General features: G+C 37.8%; 1 long non-coding RNA gene across 1 annotated transcript; it reads right to left on the reverse strand.

The window, feature by feature from the left end:
- Nucleotides 1-1164: 1164 nt before the first annotated feature.
- Nucleotides 1165-7406, reverse strand: LOC140621124 (uncharacterized). Its single transcript, XR_012020867.1, has 4 exons — nt 6841-7406; nt 5401-5506; nt 1828-1894; nt 1165-1633 (listed from the first exon to the last, which is right to left on the reverse strand). It is a non-coding gene; the product is annotated as an uncharacterized lncRNA (long non-coding RNA).
- Nucleotides 7407-24138: the final 16732 nt, after the last annotated feature.

A 24138-nucleotide genomic window follows, 5' to 3' on the forward strand; every position in this document is an offset into this window, starting at 1 on the left:
CACATCCTGTTCGGTATCATAACTTGCAAACTCTTTATCTATCTTTCCTGACATTCAGTGTAAAGATGACCAAGACTCTCCAATGTATCAAATCATTTTACTGAGGAGACTGTCATTTTGTGTTCACTCCAAATCTCAGAAATCTTAATTTTAAAAAAGGCATTAAAATCATAATTATATCTATTGTGTGAAATGGTGTTCACATATTTTGCCTTTTATTAATCATTGAGCTTGTGAATAAACTCACAGTTCTTTTTTGCCTTTCCCTTGATCTACCAGCCAATCTGAAACCTCTTATAGGAGAGAAGCACTTGCTCGGCAGCCACTTGTCTCAGGAAGGTACTGAAGTCAGCCTTTGCTTGCTGACCCTCCACACAGTAGAAAGCTCTGTTTCTTCCACTTTATCTTACTTGCTTTTGTGATGTTAAAATGAGATAATCCATGCAAAAATATTTGCACACTGCCTAGTATATACATGGCAGTGATGTATAAGTATAATCAATAAGTTTTAGCTACTATTATTATCTGATCCCCTTCTCTATCCTACTGGGCTTGCCATAGTTTAGAATCTTAATACTTTTTGACTTGTTATATTTGCAATAGCCTCCTAATATAATTTACCCCCACATTTCATACATATTATGTATTGCCACCAGATTAAATGTCCTCATTAAATAATTCTGGATCATTTAGGTTTCTGATCCAATGCCCTTAATGAGTTTACACCTTAATCAGGCATTCAAGACTTGCCACCACCTCACTTTCCCTTCCTAATTTTAGTGCCCCTTATACTGAACACCATATCTGATTAAAACAGCTTGTTTACTGTTCTTTTAAATGACTCAACATTTCCTTTCTACCTGGAATACCCCACTCAATGTTTCACTTCCAGCTGGCTCACATCCACAGTCCCCATCCTTCAAACATCTCTTCCTCATATCTACTCCTCTGAAAGCATGTTTTCTTCCTTCTTTTACTTCTTCCTAATTCTAATGAGTTTCTACCTTTCACCTTGTAGCATTGTTATTTGTGAACCTGCTTTATCTCTCCTAGTAGAGTGTAGGCCCTTGAGGGAAGAATCCATTTCTGGTTCATATTTTCATTCTCAAAGTGTCCACACTGAATAAATATTTGTTGGCCAAATGAATGAATTAACTCTCCAAGTCTTCTGGCCAGAAGAGTGAGCAGGTTAAACATCAGATATAAATAGTATTTTACTACAAGGCTGATTTCTTAACCAGAGAGGTGCTGACTTAATTTGTGTTATGACTTCTGGAGAACAAGGGAGCTCACCCGTTTCTAAAATATCTTCTAGCCGTCAGTATTCTACTAGGAGAAAGCCAATAAGAGTTGATTTTCTTAGTTTTCTTAATGGTTATAGGTTAGTTTAGGTTTCAAAAGACATGCACTTGCTAAATAACTTGCTTGCTAGGTTACAGATCATGCAAGAGACAAGGAGGGGTAAAATGATGTTGAAGGTGGACACAGAATGGTGCAGTTGACACCTTTTGCTTACATTGAACTTTTTAAATGGATAAATACCTGTTTTAATATTTGGCAGCAATCTAATTTCTCAGCAGCATGTGTCATAGTTTACCCAACATGAGCCAGACTACCAGCAACTTCCAAGAACCTGCAGAATCAGAGGGCGTAGCTGAACCTGGGGGATAATATGAGGGAACGCAAAGGCAGGCAAGAGTGGATGTGAAGAGGGAAATGGCAGGGCCAGGAAATAGAAGATGAGACTGGAGCAATTCATGTGACTTCACCCATGCAAATTCAGAAGTCACTGCTGAGTCAAAGCAGGCATGAGCAGTCACATGGTACCTTGGGAAAATCCTCAACCAAGGAAGCGATTATGTTCTATTGGGAAGAGAGAGTCACTGAAGCAGGCCTGAAAGAGAAATAATGCTGTCAAACTGGAAGAAAAAAAACTGGTAGTTGCATAGCTGCAAAGGAAATACACGACTAGGACCACATGACCTTGTGTTAGACACTGTAATGCTCCATCCTACTTATATTCCTATTTATTACATACACAGAGCTCTTCGATGTACTATCAGGAACTTATAATTATGACATATTATTCATGCCGCCCAGATGTCTCAGATTTCACTGACCTCAGACTATAGGGAAAAGAATGAAGTAATACTTTCTTTTTATTCCTAAATCGTGATGACAACAGTTTATCCACTTGGTTGGTAGAATGTAATGATCATGAAAGTATAAGCCACCTAAAGTATTTCACATGTATGTTAAGCCAGTTTTCAGCTACATTCAGGAAATGAGGTTTGTGACCAGTGCTATGCTGAGCTATATTCCCACCAGAGCTCACCAGAGCCAACTGTGCACACCTCTTCCAAAATCTGCATTAGGTAAATTTATGATGGTAGCTTGATGTTGGCTGTGGGTCAAATACTATTATCCATGCCTTTTTTTCACTCATGAAAGCTGGTTGTTAAACATTACCAGCATACTACTACGTTTGTGCTGATCTTTCCCCCCCCCCCCCACCAGCTCTTGTCTGTGGTTTGTTCCACTGCCCCTAAAGCCATCTGGAAGAGCTGTGCCATTGTTACTCTTTCCCGTGAGTTCAGTAGTAGTGCCCATAATATTGTTTCCAGATGCTCCAAAAGCTTCCAATCTTGGGTTTGCCGGAACATTCTTGGATTCCATGCAAAGATGGAGGAGAATAACCTATCTCAACTCTTCATCTTGTCACCAGGGCTCTACAAACTCTCAGGATTCCCGTGGTTTCTCAGTCCATCTTACTGACTTCTCCATGTTGTCTCAGAAGGAGTCCAACAAGCCTTGTAGGAGATAAACACTACCTCACCCCTGTTCTGATTTGTTTTACTTCTTAAGAGCCCCCTGCTGGGGCAGCCCCCGGTGGCGCAGCGATTTAGCGCCGCCTCCCTCCCAGGGTGTGATCCTGGGGGCCCGGGATCAAGTTCCACGTTGGGCTTCCTGCATGGAGCCTGCTTCTCCCTCTGCCTGTGTCTTTGCCTCTCTCTCTCTCTCTCTCTTTCTCTCTCTCTCTCTGAATGAATAAATAAATAAAATATTTAAAAAAAAGAGCCTCCTGCCAACTATGAAAATGTATTATGAAAATGTATTTCTCTCTTCCTACAGACCAAACAAAAAACTTGATGACAGGAGGGGCAGATGGAGTCCAGCTTACCCAGAGAGCAAGCCTGCCATTTAAATTTATTTTTAAAACATATGCACTAGTTGTGCTAGGTATATATCTTTTTGCCTCTTTCCCCAGATTAACATTCTACCCTTTTTCATCCTGCTTTGTGTCCTGGAAAATTCGTACATAGGGGCTTCTGCAATGGTTCCCTTTCCCTCTAACATCCTCTTGAGTTTGGCCAAAGGAAAACACTAGTGGGAGATTTGGAAGTCATTGTTAGATGATATTCTCTGTATAGTGCTCAGTTTGGGTTCTCATGACTGTTCTCCTCTGTCATCTGGCCTAGGGGGAGAAACAGCTCCTTGGTGGTGGTGGTCCCAGGAAACAGCAGCAGCCCTCATTGTCTTCCTAAAGCCTCACCCTATATATTTAAAGAAAAAATCTTTATTAAAATCTTATCAATTATCCAGTTTGAGTATACCACCCTTTATTCTGTTGGAATCCTGGCTGATATGCTAATCACATGAAATCATAAACTCTGAAGCTTAATGTTCTTTTCACTACAGAAAGGTACTACTATTTGGTGTATTTATGAATCATATACTCATGTTGTTTCAACTATTGAAAAGAACTAATAATCATTCTGCCAAAGATAGCTGTTTATTTGACCTTAATTATTGTATATCTGTCCCACCTGTGATCTTATGGGATCTTGTCAGAGTATTTTAAATGCATAACTCCACTTGAAATAAATAAGTACTTGGGGAGAAAATTAGAGATAATAAACGAATATTAAATGTATGGAATCTTATAATAAATGTGAACATATTGTTGATGCATACCAGTATAAGAATAATCCAGCAATCTGGGGCACCTGAGTGGCTCAGTTGATTGAAAATCTAACTCTTGGTTTCAACTCAGGTCATGATCTCAGAGTTATAAGATTGAGCCACTGTCAGGCTGATGCTTAGCATGGAGCCTATTTGAGAATCTCTCCCTCTCTCTCCCTTTGTTCCTCTCCCTGCTCACATGCTAAATAAATAAATAAATAGAAAAGTAAAATCTTTTTCTTAAAGGATTTTATTATTTATTCATAAGAGACACACAGAGAGAGGCAGAGACATAGGCAGAGGGAGAAGCAGGCTCCCTGCAGGGAGCCCAATATGGGACACAATCTCAGGACCCAGGGATCATGACTTGAGCCAAAAGCAGACACTCAATCACTGAGCCACCCAGGTTCCGCTAAGTAAAATCTTTTTTAAAAAAGAAAAAGCCAGCAATTTTATCAGAGCATTAAATATATAGTGATGAATTGGAATAAGCTTTACCTCACAAATAGTACCTCTGGATTCAGTTACATTAAAGTGAAAATCGGGTGTGTAATTTTGGTTTACTACAGAGAAGTGATAGAAAATGCACTCTCATGTTAGCAGAAACTTGAGTCTCACATTATTTCAGTGAATAGATTCTGGAAAATATTTTCCTACTCATCTAACCCAGAAAACCAACAAGTGCAACAATTCAAATGAATTAATCAGGATACGTTTTGGGGTATCCAACTCTCTATCTCCCAGGCCATTCTGAGTCAGTCATCAAACCAAGGAGCAGCCCTAAAGCTGAAGCTGTGTCCAGAGTGAGAAAGACATGGCCCTCTCGCCTTGACCGGCAACCAGAAACTAAGGGAAAGGTTGTAAGACAGGACTGACTCATTGTGAAAATGTGGGAAAGGAAATACTGTTTCATTATATTATATTCTAGTGACTACATAGTTTGTAAAACCTATGTATTCAACTGGATAAAAATTATGTTGCCTTAAAATTTCTCTTCCTTATGATATATATTCTACTATCTTATTTTAATGGCTCTAAAGAACGTGATCTCATAACTCTGTGTTTAAATGTAGTTAAACAACACGATAAAAATGGAAAACAAAACTAAACAAATAAAAACAAAATAAGAAATAAAAAAAGAAAAATACACTAAAAAAATGATGTGAGTACATGAAGGGAAAGGCCTATGTTATTACCTTAGCTATCCCAGGCTCCAAAGGGCCTAACCTAATGATTGGAACATATTAGCACTTTGAAACCTGTTTATTAAATTTAATGCAAATATTCAAAATAAAGTTAAAATCTGACTGGTTATTTCTGGAAAAGTTCCAAACTTAAGCATTTAGTTGTCTTTACATGTAACAAAAAATTAATCTGTTTATGGAATCTTGGTGACTCCAAGAAATCCAATGAATCTCTCAAGGAGCCGCAGATTACCTTAAAAGGATTGTCATCAGAGCCGTGCCATAGGTAGTCATTGTCCTTGATGCTTTCTTGCTTGGAATTGTTTCTGATGAAATGCAAGCTCATCCACCCTGCGTGACTAAAGGTATTAAAAGCAATGAAGAATATGGACATGGCAAGCCATGATTAATTGCTTAGTACGATGAAGTTAATCCAAAATGTATATGAATCTTAATTTAATGCTCATTATTAAAAAAGAGGATCTCTGATGTTTCAACATACCTTTGAAACCATTTACCTTCCTAAAAATTTCCACTCATGAACTCTCAACTCATGACCAGCAATAATTCTAGAGAAATTAAACAGTCTAAATCCATTGGTTATAAACTTTCTCAGATTGTTACATTTATCTGGCATGAACAGTTTCAATGAGCTCTAATTATATTGCTGTTTTTTATTTTGAGTTACTTATTTTGAGTTACCTATAAATTGATAGGTTAAAATATTTTCTTGCTTCTCCTGAGCACACAAAACAAAACAAAACAAAACAAAACCACATTCCCATATATAAATCAAAATATCAGAGACCCTTAAGCCCAGAAGTTCCAGGGCAAAGCTAACCATCACTACAGAGTCAAGGTTGTGACAATTGTTTCTGACAAAACTGGGGATTATTTGAGGATAGAACTGGTAAAATTTGTAGCAAAGTTGATGACCTGGGTTGGCAGAAGACAGAAGACATTTTCAATCTAATCGTATTATTCAGGATAAGATAGGCTATATTGTAATAACAAGATGACCCCTGAACCCTTGTCTTCTCTCACTGGGGGAGCAGCTCTCCTGCCACAGCCCCTCACCCCCTGAAAATGGACAGTAGAATGCAAAGTTTGCCTCTACTCCTTTCTTCGTCAGGAGTACCTCTCAGCTCTTGATCTGAAAACTGTCTGCAGTGGTGCTAAAACCATGGGAGACACTGACAGATGAGAGCCTCAGCGGCTTGACAGCTGCAAATCTCCTGACCTCATTTATTTCTAGCCACCGCTTCTGAACCAACACCATTTCAAGGGACATGGGCACAGCAGCCAAGTGCATTGGGATGGGGCAGCCATGCATGGTAGGGGTGGCTGGCTCTGGGGCTGGAATTGGGACTATGTTTGGGAGCCTCATCATTTGCTACACCGGGAACTCCTCTCTGAAGCAATAGCTAGAATGTCTAGAATGGCGTAGGATGTTACCCTCTTGGAGGCCATGGGGCTTTTTTGCCTGATCGTGGCCTTTCTCGTCCTCTTCACCACATGACAGAGCCATCTCTACCTCCCATGGGTCTTTCTCCTGTGTCTTGTCTGCTCCATATGTTCCATTTCCTATACCATCCCCAGGCAGCCTAGGGATAGTTGTTGGCTCAGGCTTAACAGAAGAAAGACAAATAAATACTGTATTTATAAGAAAAAAAAATGACTCCTGAAATCTCACCAGCTTAATATATAAAAGTTGATTTCTTGTTCACCCAAGTCAGATATAATTTGGTAGCTCACTAGAGTCAAGTCCTTCCCAGGGATACCACAGATATTCAGGCTCTTTCTGTCTTGTAGCTCCAACCATTGAAAATTCTTGGTTTCTAGGGTAGCTTGGTCAGGAAAAAAAGAGAGCTGGGTATTGTCTGGACTTTTCATTGATGAGACTTCCAAGTGGCATGTATACTGAAGCATAGACCATAGAATTTGTCAAATGTTGCATATGCTTTCCTGCATATCCCAGTCTCGGTGTAGGCTACTTTTGGCCAGTGGGCTACAGAAATGGCGTGTCAGCTCTGGATTGAAGCATTTAAGAGCCAGAGTATGGGGTTTTTCAAGCTCTTTCTCCTTCTGTCATGTGACTGCAGTCCCAAATGGTAGAACTGTTTCTTTCTCTTTCTTTCTTTCTTTCTTTCTTTCTTTCTTTCTTTCTTTCTTTCTTTCTTTCTTTCTTTCTATATGATCCTCAAGTCATTGTTTGGAGGGGAGCTGCCCTAGGGAGCTCCTGGTCCCATAGATGGCTCTGTGCCTGCAAGAGAAGAGTCAAATTGCATATGCTAAATTTTGAGATTTGGAGTTTGTTTCTACAACATAACCCAGCCTATCTTTATTGATGCCCCAAGGAAGATGAGCACTTCAGAACCAAATCTTCTAATGGAGGGGGTTCTGTGGAGCTGTTTTCTAGAAACCTACTATTGCTAAAATGTGAGTACTATTAACTCAAAGTAATAACATCACATAAATAGGGATAAACATTATGTGACTAGAAATGTGTCTATCCACTTTAGAAATTGCTATACATTTTAAATATAAAAAAGAGCTCTTTCTTCCAAGAACAGATTTTATCTTACCCCTAATCATTTTTCCCCACTTTTCCTTCAGGATCTATAAAAATCTAGGTAACATTTTTAGCTGATGGCCAATAGATTTTTTCATAGAGGACCTGAGTGGCTGTTTCCTCATGGAAAAGAATAATAAACCTTCACACACCCAGATCTTTTTATTAAAATAAGTCTTCCAATTGCCTTTCCTGACAATTATAAGTTCAAGCTTAATTTTTAATGGAGCGTGATGTAGATTACAGAACTGTCAACTCATAATCTCATTCCCTATAGAAAAAGACCCTGTTAGTGTTTCTTAATATATTGGCTTCAGGTGGGTTTTCAAATATGCAGCAGCAGAAAGGGCCTGACCCTCTCTAACATTGGAAACAATTCATGTTAGGTATTCCTAGGACAAATAAGGCTATAAAACTTTTTTTTAATAACGCAGATTTTAGTTTAAACATAAATTGCACGTAGTTTGCAGTTACTTAATGGGACACAGACATCCTCGCCTTCCGGAGAGTCAAACTTCATGATTTTCAAATATACATTCAGAGAAACCATCTATAATTTTGCTTTGAGCTTTGGATGCTTTGGTTTCAGTCAAGATCTATGAAGTCAGGTTTATGACTAAGAAAGCCACTTTTCCCCCTCTCAAGAAATGGACAGTTAGCTCCAGCCGAGCATAGATTAACAGAGAGAATTGCTAAATTGCCAAATACTTTCCTTTTTGAGCCAATAGAAGAAAAAAACAGCATTCAAGGGTTACTCCAAGTTTAGAGACCTGTTAAAAGCCTAGGGGTTTTCAATGCCCAAAGCAATGTAAGAGAGAAGGCTTAAAGACATCTTTTATAGAAGAATATGGAAAACAATCATGTTACAAAGTGATGATAATAAAAATATTTCTCTCCTTGGTTGTGCTTCTTTAATAATTGCTTTTAAACATATTAGTCTTTTGGACATCTTCTCCTTTGTAATGGTCCAGGAAAAAAATGACAGGTCAATATTAAGAACCTCTTCCATTTTTCACATCCCCGAGAATTTCTTTGTCTCCATAATATGGGGGCTTGGCCGTGCAGCCTGGACCAATGCGTGAGAAATGAAGCAATGAGAACAGGAAGCTGAAACCAACCTGACTGCTTTTCACTGCTAAGGGCCAGGAGTTATTTGTAGAAAAGGAAGTTATTTGTAGAAAGGACTTGCAGGCACAAGAGAGGTGAGAAATCGGGCTGGGTTGAAAGAAGAGATTTAAGAATATTTGAGAAACTGAGGGAGAAGATTAGGACTGAGTTGTCGAGCAATGATGAGTGAGTCTCTGCAGCAATGAATGGGAAGGCAGAAAGGATTTTTCATGTTGGGCAACAGGGTATGAATGGAAGTCTTCTCTTGGAGAGAAACTAGTAAAGATTAAAGAATCTCTCTCTCGGGGCGTCTGGGTACCTCAGTTGGTTTAGCTTCTGACCTTTGGTTTTGGCTCATGTCTTGATCTCAGAGTCATGAGATCAAGCCCCAAGTAGGGTGCTGTTCTGGGTGTGGAGCCTGCTTAAGATTCTCTCTTGCCCTCTTCATCTGCCCCCTCCTAAACCAATCAATCAATCAATCAATCAATCTCTCAATAAGAGATGATTTTTCTAAAGGTAATAAAATGTTGAAATAGGCCAAAGAATGGTCATCTTTAAAGGTTATTCTGACTTATAACAAGATATTTTAATTTTCTATAAAAATATAGTGAAGCGCACATCACCATGCTCTACCAAGCCAATTGGAAAACACCACAGAGTAATGGATGAACATGATCACTCATTAGTGAAATTACCAAAATGCCAGGGATAAGGATATGAATTTCAGTGCGGAATACTTCCATGTATGAGGAAGATAAAATTTGTCTAACAGGAGCCTTAGCAATAGAGAAGCACTTTTCTTACATAATAAGAGGTCTGAAAATGGGCCTCTCTTGGCATTTGTTACTTTCCTTACCTTTCTCTCATGATTGAAGAGTGTCCCTGGCTCTTTACAGTGGCAGGTCCTTGAGATGAGAGTAAGTCAAGCTTAGTCCTTAGAGCTTATGGCAAAGGAAGAGAATGTATGGAATGTGGAGTAGCCTCAAGCCTTCAAGTAGAAAGGCTTCTGTGTAGTTCAGTATTACCTACTTCAAGTTTGGTTTCTAGGGGTATCCCACAGAGAGCAATATTTTTGGATTTTTATGATTTTCCTGTGAATATTCTCACTATTCAGATATTGGCAATTAGCCTCGTTAATACCAGGTCAAATACCAGGTCGAAACCAGTCAGGGAACAAGCATGTATCTGGGCCCTGAGGGATAACTTATTCCTTCCATCTACTCTGTTCCCCAAATAAAAAGGTTTTCACAAACCAATATTGATATAAACTGTTTGTCATATATCAGTGCCGTTAAAAAAATCAGGCTCTTTGATTCTCAGAATGAATGCCTCTTAGATAATAATAGAGGGGGAAGTCACCCCCTCTTGGTTTCTATCACCAAGAAATTTATTGGCAATAAGAACTAGCTAGTATATTTTATAATTCTAAGATCTTTAACAACATAAAAAAACCCAAAAAGTTCCATAGGCTCAGATTGAGCTTAATTTGGATCATGACTCAAATCTTTTGTATTTCTACCTAGATGATGGAGATCTGAAAGCCCAAGGGGTTTCCAACAAAACAGAGTGAAATCAACATAACCCATGCCACTTACTAATTAAATATGCTTTCAGGCATGTTTGCAACAAGGCAACAGATTATAGCTTCCAAAATCTTTTCTTTGGTGCACAGCACTCTTTTCTATGCACTGTTCTAATAGAATTGCTTTGATCTGTCCCTGTTCAATAGACACGAGGATCTTTCATCAGAGATATTAAGGTCTTGACCCATGGTGAGGAAGTGTTCATTGCAGGAGTATGTATTTTTGTCTTCATTACTGTGTGGCATTTATTACAACATCTCTTATTTAGAATTGGCTTGAAGTTAGACCTTAATTGCTTCCAGATACACTCCTATGGATGTTTTGCACCTGAGTTCACTTGCCTCTTTTGAAGTGGAAGAGCTGGGAGTACCTGGATGAATAAATTTGGCATCAACAGAAAGTTGAGTTTTTTCAGGTGGCTCATTGGATGGAAAGAAAAGAATACAACGGTGGAAAAGGTATTTTTATTACACAACACACAAATATTTGTATTAACTTGAAGAACAAGTTTGATACAACACACCCCAAAGAGAGATTAATAATGTACAGATAGCCTATTCTTCCTACTAATTCTAGCACAATAAAGAATGTTTTCAACTTCCTTATCATTACAGGGGATATTCAAGAAACAGTTTTGGTGCTATATTGATAAAATCTAAAGACAGAAATAAATGATATTATCTAAAGGTGATAAAAATAGGAATAAATCATATACAAAGAGGTGTTCTACTGACATAAGTCAATCAAATAAAATCTGTTCTCTAAAAAAGTAGATAATCTTTTATTTATTTTTGATAATGATGATAATAATAATAGCTACTTTTTAATTAATGGCTTAATAAATATCTGGTGACAAACAGATTTTATTTATAAATAATTTTTAAACTACTTTATTGAGGTATGATTGACATATAAAAATGATATATAGCTAATGCATACAACTGGTTTTGTGGAGATAAATATACACCCCAGTATACAGTGATGAAAGCATCACTGCCATCTATGCCATACACATATCCATCACCACCAAAACTTTCCTTATATATATATTTTAATTTTACATTAGCCCATTTAATCCTCATACCAACCCTAAGCAGTCAGTAAGTAGTGGTGTGCTGTCATCACTTTACAAATGTGTGCTGAAGGGAGTAATCATTTGCTTGAGGTCAAACTGATTGGATGTTATAGAACTAGGAATGGAATACAGGTTTCTAATATTGCAAAGACGATTTATTTAATTATTATTAAGATCATTGTTGTTATTGGCTTCTCAAGCTTTATAATATATCTAAAGAAAATAGTGAAAAAGGATAAAATAATTATGTATATGTATCTGCTTATTGCATCATTATTTAGAATAGGGAAATTTTGAATTAAACTCTGTGAAGCATGCATTAATAAGTAAAAATGCTTATGGTAGGATGGTAAGTGAAAAAAAAAAGCCCTCATTGTACAAAGGATAGCTGATCCATAGCAATTAGTAATAATTCTACTTCTCTGGATAGAGATTGAGAGATACATAAGTAAAAGAAAAAAATATTTCTGAAGGTGAGGTGTTTATAAGATTTAAGCATTTTAAGGTATCACAAAGTGCTTCACTGTCTTGTATGTAGACCATGGAGCAAAAATAAAGACTCTTCATTTTAAAAAATACGGTAATAAAAAAAATTAAAAAATAAAAATACAGTAATGACTTTTTATTTATAAATTCAAATTAAAGCAAAAGTTACAAAACAAAACAAGCCCCTCTCTCTTTATCCTCTCCCTAGTGTCATGTTCCTTGTGGATTATCTTCTAAATTCCTAATGGTGGGAAGCTCATAGATATAAACTGTGAGTTGCAATTTTAGAGCAGTGTTTTGGAAAAGGGCACTATAAAATGGGGTGGATTGCCCAAATAACACACTGAAGTGAGCAAGAGAAAGCATCCACATCCTGAGAACTTACAGAAACATCAAGATGGGATAGGCGAATATACACAACTTCTGAAAAATAGAAGAACCTTTGAAAGAACCAGATAAGTAGCAAGAAAAGGAGGACCAAGGCCTTGGAAAGAAGAGAGAATACATAGTTTCATTACCACTTGGCTAATTCATAAGCAGCAATGGAGAAGCTAAGATACCAAGCAGGTATCTTGTCTAAATATCTTTTGGGACTGATAGAGAAGAGAGATGAGATACAGTTCAGGTACCCTTAAGGAAGAGAGCTCTGGTAAATTACCCAGGTTTTAGCTTAAATTTTTCTTCCCAAGAGCTATTTCTGAGAAATTGAGGTGAACAGAAAAGAGATCAGTCCTCAGAGAGTCTGAAATTCAGCTTTCAATCATCTCAATCCTTGTTTGAAATGAGATGGTCTTCTACCCTAATTGCCTGCTCAGAGCAAAATAAACCCACCATGGAGGAGATAATATTATCAAGAGGCTTAAATTGTCACCTAAATGTTTCATACTAAATTTCCAGAATTTAATAAAAATTACCAGATATGCCAGGATCCAAGACCAAATAACTAAAAACCAAAAGAAAAAAGCCAGGCAATAGAGAGACACAGATGTTTTGGATTTTGGAATTTAAAATAGGTGAGAATAATAGTCTAAGAAACTAGATGGCATGAAAGAGGAATGGATAAAGAATATGTGGTCTATGTATACAATGGAATATTACTCAGCCATTAGAAACGACAAATAGCCACCATTTGCTTCAACATGGATGGAACTGGAGGGTATTATGCTGAGTGAAATAAGTCAATCGGAGAAGGACAAACATTATATGGTCTCATTCATTTGGGGAATATAAAAAATAGTGAAAGGGAATAAAGGGGAAAGGAGAGAAAATGAGGGAAAATATCAATGAGGGTGACAAAACATGAGAGACACCTAACTCTGGGAAACGAACAAGGGGTAGTGGAAAGGAAGGTGGGCAGGAGGATGGGGTGACTGGGTCACAGGCACTGAGGGGGGGCACTTGGCGGGATGAGCATTGGGTGTTATGCTATATGTTGGCAAATTGAACTCCAAATAAAAAAAATAAAGATTGAATTCATCTCCAAAAAAAAAATTAGATGGCAGATATTTTCAATAGAATACTAGAAACTAGAAAAAGAATCAAATGAATATCATAGAACAGAAAAAAATAGCTGAGATTAAGAAATCAATAATAGTTTAATAAGAGATTTTTACAAATGAAGAAAAGAGACAGGAACTGGGAGACAGGCCAAAAGAAAATATCCTAAGGGAGTAAAAATGGATAGAAAATATAAAAAATTGTGTAGAAAACATATGTAAGTGATGTGGTGAAAAGGTCAAACATATGTGAAATTACAGTCCCAGAAGAGGAGTGGGAAGATTGTTGCAATATTTTAGGAGATAGTAGGAAATAACTTATCAAAACTCTTCCATGGATTAGAAAAAGAAGGCGTACATTTCAACTCATTTTATGAGGCTAGTCTAAGTTTGATATCAAAACTCAAGAAAAAAAGTTACATGAAATGAACACAGACCCATCTCTTTTCTGAATATGTATGCAAAAATCCCAACCAAAACATAGACAAATTGAATACAGAGATATAAAAACGATTATCTCTATCATAACCAATTTGGGGTTTTCCAGGAATCTAACAAAATAATGTCATTCACTGAATTAACAAGATGGAAAAGAAAAATGATCTGAAATAGATGCAAATACAATTTTATAGACTTTAACACATTTGTGACACACAAAACCTTTCAACAAAGTAGAAGTAGAAGGGAATTTATTTAATATAATAAAGTTTATGCGATAAAACACTACAGCAATCAAACATAAGGGTAAAATATAGAAAATTTTCCCCGAAATGAATGAGACACAGAACAACGATGTCCAATATCACTACTGTTATTTAACATTGTCAGAGGTTCCAAGTAAATAAATGAAAGGCATATAAATTGTAAAGGAAGAGACAAAACATTATAATATGCAGCTGACATGATAGTGTACATTGGAATGTTCCCCCTGAAAAAAAATGATGGTCACCTATTATGATTTGTAAATGTATTTTGCATTGTTATTGAATATAAGATTAGTATTCTAATATTAATACATTCCTATTGGCCAATAAAATATATGGAAAATAAAGATAAAAACAAGCACATGTTACACTAAAATTTTGGGAGTGTTTTCAAAGGTGAATCACACGATTGTTGAAAGAGTGGCACAATATAAATCACACACAGAAAAAAGTAAGGAACACAATACATCCTGAGACATAATTTTTTTTACAACATAGGAAACATTGTATTAACTAAGCCTTTGGTATGTTTTGGGCACTGTTTCTGACTTAAAAATAATATGAAAAAAATGTATGAAGTGAAGTAAAGAGCACTGGGGTAAAGGAAAGATGTAACCAATTTCTGCAACTAGACACATTAGTAACAAAGATGAAAAACAAAGACCCTGGGGCACCTGGGTAGTTCAGTCAGTTGGGCATCTGACTCTTGACCTTAGGGTCATGAGTTCAGGTCCCATGCTGGGCTCTGCATTGGCATCCACGCTGTGTGTGTAGTCTACTTAAAAAGAAAAAAAGCAAGACCTTCAACTAGCAAATCATTTTATTTCATAAGCTGGAATTCAAGGGAGCCTATAATTATATATATATATATAAGTAAAAACTTAAGGTAATCTTTGTTTTGTTCATGGATATAGCCTTTGTCTCTGGTATAACACCTAGCATGTAATAGCGCTCAAAGAATATCTGAGCTGCTCAGAATCTTATAAATTTTTAAACATTTGACTCAGATTAGATAAAAATAACAGGCACAAATAATAGATTTTATTTTGAGCCATGCCAAATTTTAGGTGCCTTACCCATACTAACTCATTTAAATCTGTCAACCTTATAAAGTAGGTGCTATTTTTATTCCCTTTATATATGTGAGAAAACAGAAACATTAAGCAACCTGCCCACCGTCACACCTGCACACGCTTCCTAGTAAGAAGCGTAGGAGCTGGGGAGCTGGGATTTGTACTTAAGCCAGCTGCCTTTGAGCAATGTGATCTTAAGCAGTGTGCTGCACAGCCCCCATAGGATTTGAAGAATTATCTAATCTAAATTCAAGCTTTACTTGAGATCTCAAAGCATTATTGACACAGTTTGTTAGATTAGATCTTCATTCTTCCAATTCCCAGTCTCACATTCCTGCCCACTCTGTATTACACCCCCAGTCCTTTAAAGGAGACTTACGAGCCAATCATGAGAAAGAGGAAGAGGGAAGGATGATTAGAAATGTTTGTGCAGTTTTAAATAAATAATAGAATTAATAGGGTGATATTTAACTTTTTTTTTAAGAGATATAGAGGAAGAGAGTGGACATGTGAGCTGGGGAGGAGGGGGAGAGGAAGAGGGAGAGAATCTTAAGCCAAGTGAGGAGTCCAACTCATGGCTCCATCTCATGATCCTGAGATCATGACCTGATCCGAAATCTTGCTTAACCAACTGAACCACCAGGCACCCCAATATTTCACTATTTTTAAGGAATTAGTAATTCAGCCTATTGGACATGATATGGGTCAGATTAAGCAAAAATTGTTGAACAAAATCAAAATGGTAGAAATTTGGACATAACATGTTAAAATGAGAACAAGAACCCACGTCTAATAAATAAAATCAGTGTCAGAGTTGCCAATATAGATTATAGTATCTTTAAGATAAGTTCATGATGAAATAATGAGTCCTGGCAAATCACTATATAAATACACACACAAAAATCTTATGAATCATAACTTTATTTAAACAGAACTTATGGGGGCACCTGGGTGGCTCAGTCGGTTAAGCGTCTGTCTTTAGCTCTAGTTATGATCTCCTGGTCCTGGAATTGAGCCCCGTGTTGGGCTCCCTGCTCAGCGTGGAATCTACTTCTCCCTCTCTCTTCCCTCTGCCCCTCCCCACCACTCATTCTCTCTCTCAAATAAATAAAATAAAATATTTTTAAAAATAAACAAAACTTATGCTTCTGGTTTATGTTTCTTAAACATTAAAATGTGTTTCCTGTGTGATTTCTAAAAATTAAATGAAATTATTTAACAACTCGACTTCCATTTTGAGAACACAGTGTTATTATATAGGACCCACCTTAGCTTTTGAGTAACATACACTGATGATAATCTTGATTAGTAAAAGATATGGATCGAGAACATCTTTCCTTAGCCCCCAAAATTCAATCACAAGGCATTTTGTGTTAGATGTTGTAGTAAATGCAGAATCAGTATCAATCACGAAGCCCTAGTTGAGATGGATTTGGTTTATTGTTCCCTACTCAGCTGCTTGGAATCTTAGCTTCTGTCAGTTTCCCATTATTCTGGATGGGTGACAAGACCACTGACTGCCTCTGGTTCCAAGAACATTCTGCTGTAGGTCAGGCCAGCCAGAGCAGAGCAGAGCACAGGCTCTCTTTAGACTTAACATAAAGATCACATGTTCCTTGAGTGACATCAGTGGCTTTAACACATGGCGAAATTGGGCAAGATTTTGTTCTCATATGCAGAGCATGAGGATGAGATAAAGAAAACTTCTATTTGAAGAGAAAATAATCCCTATACTTGAAACGTACCATGGGCTGGGTGAATAGCTGACTGAAGGAGTAATTTAGGAGAAGCTCTAATTACATGGGAAATGTAACAGTCAAGAGATTAAAGCTGATGTGTAAACTTAACCACTTCTTAGTCATCTGAGCCTTATTCTTCTACCTTCTCTGAGCAGTGATTCTTTCACCTGTAAATATGGTTAATAAAACCGAGTAGGAATCTGATTTTTGAGAATTAAGATAATGTCTGGTAAGAGCCTATACACAGCAGATGATAAACCTTTTTGAGGTAAATCCTGAAAACATTATGCTACATTTTAAAAAGTTGGTTTATAGGTCATATGGATTTTTCTCTTCCTGCTTTTTAATTTTTCTATTTTTCTCTGAGTTTTTGTGGATGATAAGATATGTACCAAACAGGAACACCTAAGAGGTTTAGTCAGTTAAGTGTCTACCTTCGGCTCAGGTCATGATCCCGGGGTCCTGGGATTTAGCCCTGCATCAGGCTCCCTGCTCAGTGGGGGTCCTGCTTCTTCTTCTCCCTCTGTCCCTGCTCCTGCCCCTGCTCATGCTCTCTATTTCAAATAAACAAATAATTTTTTTTAAAAAAAGGATATGTACCAAATACAACATAAATACAAATAACCAAGCAAATGGAGTTTATGAGAAAAGAAGGTAAATGATGCTAAACATTTGATACCATAAGAATGCTGTGATACACAAATGCTAATGATTTACCATTGATCAGTATTATAGCTGACTTGCTGTTAAAAAATTGTAATATGTACTATAAGCTGCCTTATGTTACTCATTTCTAAATCTCAATTTGTCTTATTGGCCTGTTGACTTATTTGCTAATCAAAATCCACGTTTTTATTTTGATAGAAGTTACCTGAGGTACCTGTCCTCCCCCCAAAAGGAAATTTGCACCCACGGAGACGTGCCACAGTGACAGGTGACAGTTCCCCCTACTGGCCAGAAGCGTAGAGGACAGTATGCATATTGTATCCTTCCTCTGAAAGCATTAAGAACTTATCTCGAAGGTATATAGGTGGGACAGTATCTAGATGTACACACATACATATGCACACATACAAAAAACACCACTTGTTCGCATTTTCATTCCTGCTCCACTTATATAGGCTTGACAAATGCAGAGCATATGGAAGGTAAGTTGATACAATTGAAAGGCATCTTTTTTGTGTGAATACCAGGAGTACAATCCAGGTGGGCTAATTTACTAATAACCACATAAATCTGCGTTTCAAGCACTAAGACTAGATTTTAATTTTGACCAAGTATGACATACTCAGGAATCCATGTCCGCATTAAGTTTAAGCACAGCTAATTTTTTTTCATGTTCTTTATGATTTTCTAACTATTCTAGACTATTTTTTTTTAATGTATTGAGCTTTTCACTGATGTTTCAATGGATGTCTCTGCTGGGCGAGGTAGTGTGCTAAGTGCTGAGGCTGGAGCAATGAACCAACCAAGCAAAATCTCTTCCTTCATGGAGATTAGATTCTAGTGGGGAGAAATAAATGTTCACATTAATGCACACTAACCTCCGAAGTCTTCAATGTATAACGCATGTCAAATAAGTAAAAGCGAGTTTTAATTATTCCTTTAATGAAACTTGGAAATGTGAGTTTTAATTCTATCATTGCTTAGATGCTATAGTTGACCTGTTCCTTAGGAAATTGATAGATCTAGTTTTCTGCTGATGTTTTTAAATACGTTCAAAAATGCTAATATATATATATATATATATATATATATATATATATATATATATTTTAAAGATTTTATTTATTTATTCATGAGAGACACACAGAGAGAGAGAGAGAGGCAGAGACACAGGCAGAGGGAGAAACAGGCTCCATGCAGGGAGCCCCACGGGGGAATCCATCCTAAGTCTTCAGGATCAGGCTCTGGGCTGAAGGAGGCGCTAAACCACTGAGCCACCTGGGCTGCCCTTAAAGCTTTATTTTTAAACCACTCAGATTAGATTTTTTGCAGCTGAAAGGTTACCTTTCTAAGGCTACTATGTGAGCATATTAATTAAATAATATTAATTAAGTCAAGAACTGGCCACAGCACACTGTTATGTTACCATTGGATTGGAGACTGGTGTTGATTACCCTTGGGCCAAAAAGTAACTTGCAGCCCGCAAGAGAGTACATGGGAGCCTGAGATCCAGAGATCCCAGTTGCTCTTCTGTTTTGTGACAATAGCTCCATGAGAAATGGGTGACCTTAACAGTTGCTGTGTCTCTCTACCAAAAGGGGTTTGTGGTGATCTCATCCTATAGCATGTGCCCATGCAGTAAGGAGTAGAACTCATGCAGTTTTTAAGGATGCTCCAAACTTTTCTCATCTCTGTAGATGACCATGAGAGGAAAATAAAGATACTAAAGAGACTTTTTGTTTGTTTTAAAGATTTTTATTTATTTATTCATGAGAGACACATACACAGAGAGAGAGAGAGAGAGAGAGAGAGAGAGATTGGCAGAGGGAGAAGCAGGCTCCATGCAGGGAGCCTGACTTGGGACTCTATTTCTGGTTTCCAGGATCACACCCTGGGCTGAAGGAGGTGCTAAACCGCTGAGCCACCTGGGTTGCCCATAAAGAGATTTTTAAAAAGATTTTATTTTTATTTATTCATGAGACACACACACACACACACACAGAGGCAGAGACACAGGCAGAGGGAGGAGCAGGCTCCATGCAGGGAGCCTGACACGGGACTAGATCCCAGGTCTCCAGGATCACACCCTGGGCTGAAGGCAGGCACTAAGCCGCTGGGGCTGCCCCCATAAAGAGACTTTTTGAAGCATATCATAGTCAAGTAATACACAAAAGAACTAACTGGCAAGATACAGTGAAAGTAATGTTGGGATGTAAACTGTTGCCCAGAAAGGTATTTCCATATAAAATACCACAGAGATAATTACAACCAGCATGGGAGAATAAACAGCTCCCTTTTAATATTAAATTTCATTATTCCTGTGTTTTCCACACATTCTCCTCTTCTGCTATTTTCATTCTCAGTTGGGAAGAGAGATGGTTCAAAACACTTTGCAGCAAACTTTTTTAAGTCAAGTAAAATATGCAGTGGATAAATGCTAGCTCCTTCTCGGCCTTCAAGATTCTTACCCTGGGGCTAAAGAGAAATGTCTCATATGACCACCATGCCTTTATCCCAACCGCTTTTTCTCCTTTGCAGAAAACTACTGTTTCAATCACGTACTTATATTCTTAAAAGTCTGCAACTGCATCTGTAGGTAATTTATAGAATTCCATATTGTTTTGAGTGTCATGATACTTGGTCTACTGGAAGAGGAAACAAAGAAGCTTCCACAGGTGGAAGTCACTTTTGAAACTTCTTCACTCTCTGAGATAGTCCCATGCTCTAAAACACAGGACTCACCCGATACACCTGTGGGAAGAATTGGGGTAGGCAAACAAGTGCCACAAAGATACCGGTGGGAAGAATTAGGGTAGGCTCAAATCAAGGTGTCCACAGAGTGGCATTCCTTCTAGAGGCTCTAGGGGAGAATTTGTGTCCTGCCCTTTTAAGCTTCTAGAGATTCCCAACTGCCTTGGTTTCTGATCTTCTCCCTCCCACTTCGAAGCCAGCAACATCACATTTTTCTGTGTCACATCCCTGTTCCTGACTCTCCTCTGTCTCCCTCTTTCACTTTTAAGGACCTTTGTGTTTACATTAGGCCCACCCATGGAATCCAGGAGAATCCCCTTAATTGAAGATCAGCTGGTTAGCCACCTTCATTCTATCTACAATTTAGTCCCCCCTTGCTAAGTGAAAGAATTCATTCACAGGTTTTGGGGGTTTAGGACACCTGGTGGGACAACAGCTTTGGGATGCCACTATTCTGCCCACTACAGAGATAGTAGGTGAGAAGTACTTAAGCAAATTCAATAGTGTAGGGTCAGCTTATAAATCCACAGAGCAAACTTGAGTTAAAACCTTCAACCTCAAGTCACCTAGGTGGCTCAATGGATGAGCATCTGCCTTTGGCTCAGGTTGTGATCCCAGGGTCCTGGGATCGAGTCCCACATTGGGTTCCCCCCACAGGGAGCCTACTTCTCCCTCTGCTTGTGTCTCTGCCTCTCTCTTTGTGTCTCTCATGAATAAATAAATAAATCTTAAAAAACAAAACAAAAAAGAACCCTTCAACATCATCTCCAGATAATGAGGTGATGATTTAACAGCTCATTTTACCTATTGCAAATCTGATGTTACATCTGAATCAGTCATGTCAATGTTAATAATTCACTCAATTTATATTCCAGCATGCAGACATGACATTAATATTAATCCCAAATAATTCACTTTAAAACTTCTTTAAACCAAACCATATTTGATTTTAAAGTATCTATTTTTCTATCATCTACAAAGATAACAAAAGTATTTGAATAGTGAAAAACCTTATTCTGCCCTTCTTTCACCTTCCAAAGTAAGTATGCTCTGATGAAGGAAACGGTTAACTTATAGAAGAAGAGAAAACTCTCCTTCACCAAGCAAACAAACAAACAAACAAACAAAATGAGAACTAGGAGAGAGAAAAGGTAGGTTTTAAAAAAGTGTACTTTACTCTTCATGGTTTGAGCCTGGCAGAGTTTCAGTTAGAAGCTTGTATCGGATCCTTGGTAAGCCATGGCTCAAGGTTTTATTTGCGGTGTTTGTGAATAATAACCCCTCATTTTTTCAACCGCCATTAATGAAGCAAAGTACTAGCTCCTAGGATTATAAAGAGGAATTAAATGTGGTATAAGCCTAAGGATGTATAACTTCAGTGCAGTAATGGAAATGTGTTAAGAAAGATATTTATGGATTATTAAGGAAGCACTAAGAAAGGGGATCTAACACATCTTGGAGAAGAAAAACGAAAATAGACTTAAGAATAACTTCCTAGCACGTAGATGCCTGAGATAAGGACTAGCACATAAGCAAGTATGAGTCAGGCTTTAGGATAGAAGTAGAGCAGCCAAACTAGACTCCAGGAAAACCATGAACTGAAGAACAGAAAGTGATGGAGCACTCCAAGCTTCTCTTCCTCAGCATGGCCAACTTCTTCTCATTCTACAACATTCACTTCAAAAACCACCTCCTCTGAGAAGTCTTCCCTGACCAGCCTTACTGAACCACAATTCTCCAGTAATTCATGATCACAGCAACCTATTTACTGCTTTACCGGTATTTATTACAATCTTTACTTATGTTAATCCATATGTTTAGGTTTTTACTTCTCTTCTTCCTTACTAGAACGTAAACTATCAGGCACTATCACCACTGCATTTTTCTAGAATTTTTCATTAATGAAATATCCACAGTGATTTTTAATAATAATTTATTGGAAGCTTTTTTTTCCCCCCCAGTCTTCCTCTTATTTCAGCTGCTGATGAACTGCAAGAAATCATAGTGGAGCTGGAAAAAGTCCAGGAAAATTTGAAACTTGTACATGGTCATCCAAATGCAACAGTGTCCCCAGGGAAGATAATATCCTGGGATTTGTTTGTCAAGGCAGAACAAGAGAGAATAAATAGGCTTGGAAATGTAATCCTTTCTCATAGCTTTAGAATAACTAAAATCATATTTAGCATTGTTAATCTGGTCACCCTCTGAGTACATATCCTTCTGATATTTGTATTTGGAGGCAGGTTAAAAAATTGAAACCATCATATTATACTCTACATTCATGAGGAATATATTTGAAGGCATTTATTTCATGGATACACAAATGAATATATGCCAACTTCTTTTACAGATCTATTTCTGTCCCTCTAAAAGGTCTTTAAAAAAATCACTTCACAATGTTGTGTTGAGATATAGGTTCTAGCTGTTAGGTAAAGCACATTCTCAAGAGACTTGTTAAATTTTGTATCACTGCTTGCGAATCTTCAAAACCCTATCTTTAAAATCTAAGATCTATTATTTCTGACTTTTGTAGGAAGTCGTCAGACATGTATTTTCCTATTTAGACTTCTACTGAATCACTGGCTATAACCAAGACAAAAACCCATCTTGGGTCACAATGATTTAGACCTGACTTAAGGTAACTAACAGCTGAGGAAAAATACTTTGAAACAAATAAGATAACAAAATGATCATCATCTTCATAAAGGCTTTGAGTAGTATTTTTTTTTTTAAATTTTTTTTTATTTATTTATGATAGTCACACAGAGAGAGGAGAGAGGCTGAGACACAGGCAGAGGGAGAAGCAGGCTCCATGCACCGGGAGCCCGACGTGGGATTCGATCCCGGGTCTCCAGGATCGCGCCCTGGGCCAAAGGCAGGCGCCAAACCGCTGGCTACCCAGGGATCCCTGAGTAGTATTTTAAAAGCAAAAACTTTGAAATCCAAAATAATTTTATACATATATGCATAGATAGGTGGATATAAAATATTATGTGTATTTGTGTGATTTGTGTGTGTGCTCTATTTTTTGGTGTTAAGAAGAATTATTATGTTACTTTATAGATACTCTTTCTTCAACCACCCCCTCTTAACTTACACACATCACACATTCTTTTTTTTTTTTTTTTGAGAGAGAGAGAGAGAGAGAGAGCACACACGCACATGACCAGGGGAGGGGGAGGCAAAGAGAGGGGAGAGAGAGAATATTAAGCAGACTCCATGCTCAGCACAGAGCCTGACATGGAACTTGATCCCACAACCCTGAGATTATGACCTGAGGCAAAATTGAGAGTTGCATGCTTAACTGACTGAGCCACCCAGGTGCCCCACATTCTTTTTTTTTTTTTTTTTAAAGATTTATTTATTCACGAGAGACACAGAGAGAAAGGCAGAGACATAGGCAGAGGGAGAAGCAGGCTCCCTGTGGGGAGCCCGATGTGGGACTCGATCCTGGATCCTGGGATCAGGCCCTGAGCCGAAGGTAGATGCTCAATCGCTGAGCCACCCAGGTGTCCCCAGATACACATTCTTAAATAAGTAATCTGCTGTTTTGGACTTTTAAATCCATACTGAGTTATGGCCAGTGAAACTGGCTAAGGAAAGCAAAACCCAAACTCAGAGATGATATCGGGTTATTCCAGCTCATGCCGACTCAGTTTATGATCCTCTGCTCATCTCACTCAGGCTTCATGTTCCATGTTTTCAATGTTTGCTTTTACTGGAAGAGACCTATCCTGAA

Source organism: Canis lupus, chromosome 1 (assembly GCF_048164855.1).
Source record: "Canis lupus baileyi chromosome 1, mCanLup2.hap1, whole genome shotgun sequence".
NCBI lineage: Eukaryota > Metazoa > Chordata > Mammalia > Carnivora > Canidae > Canis > Canis lupus.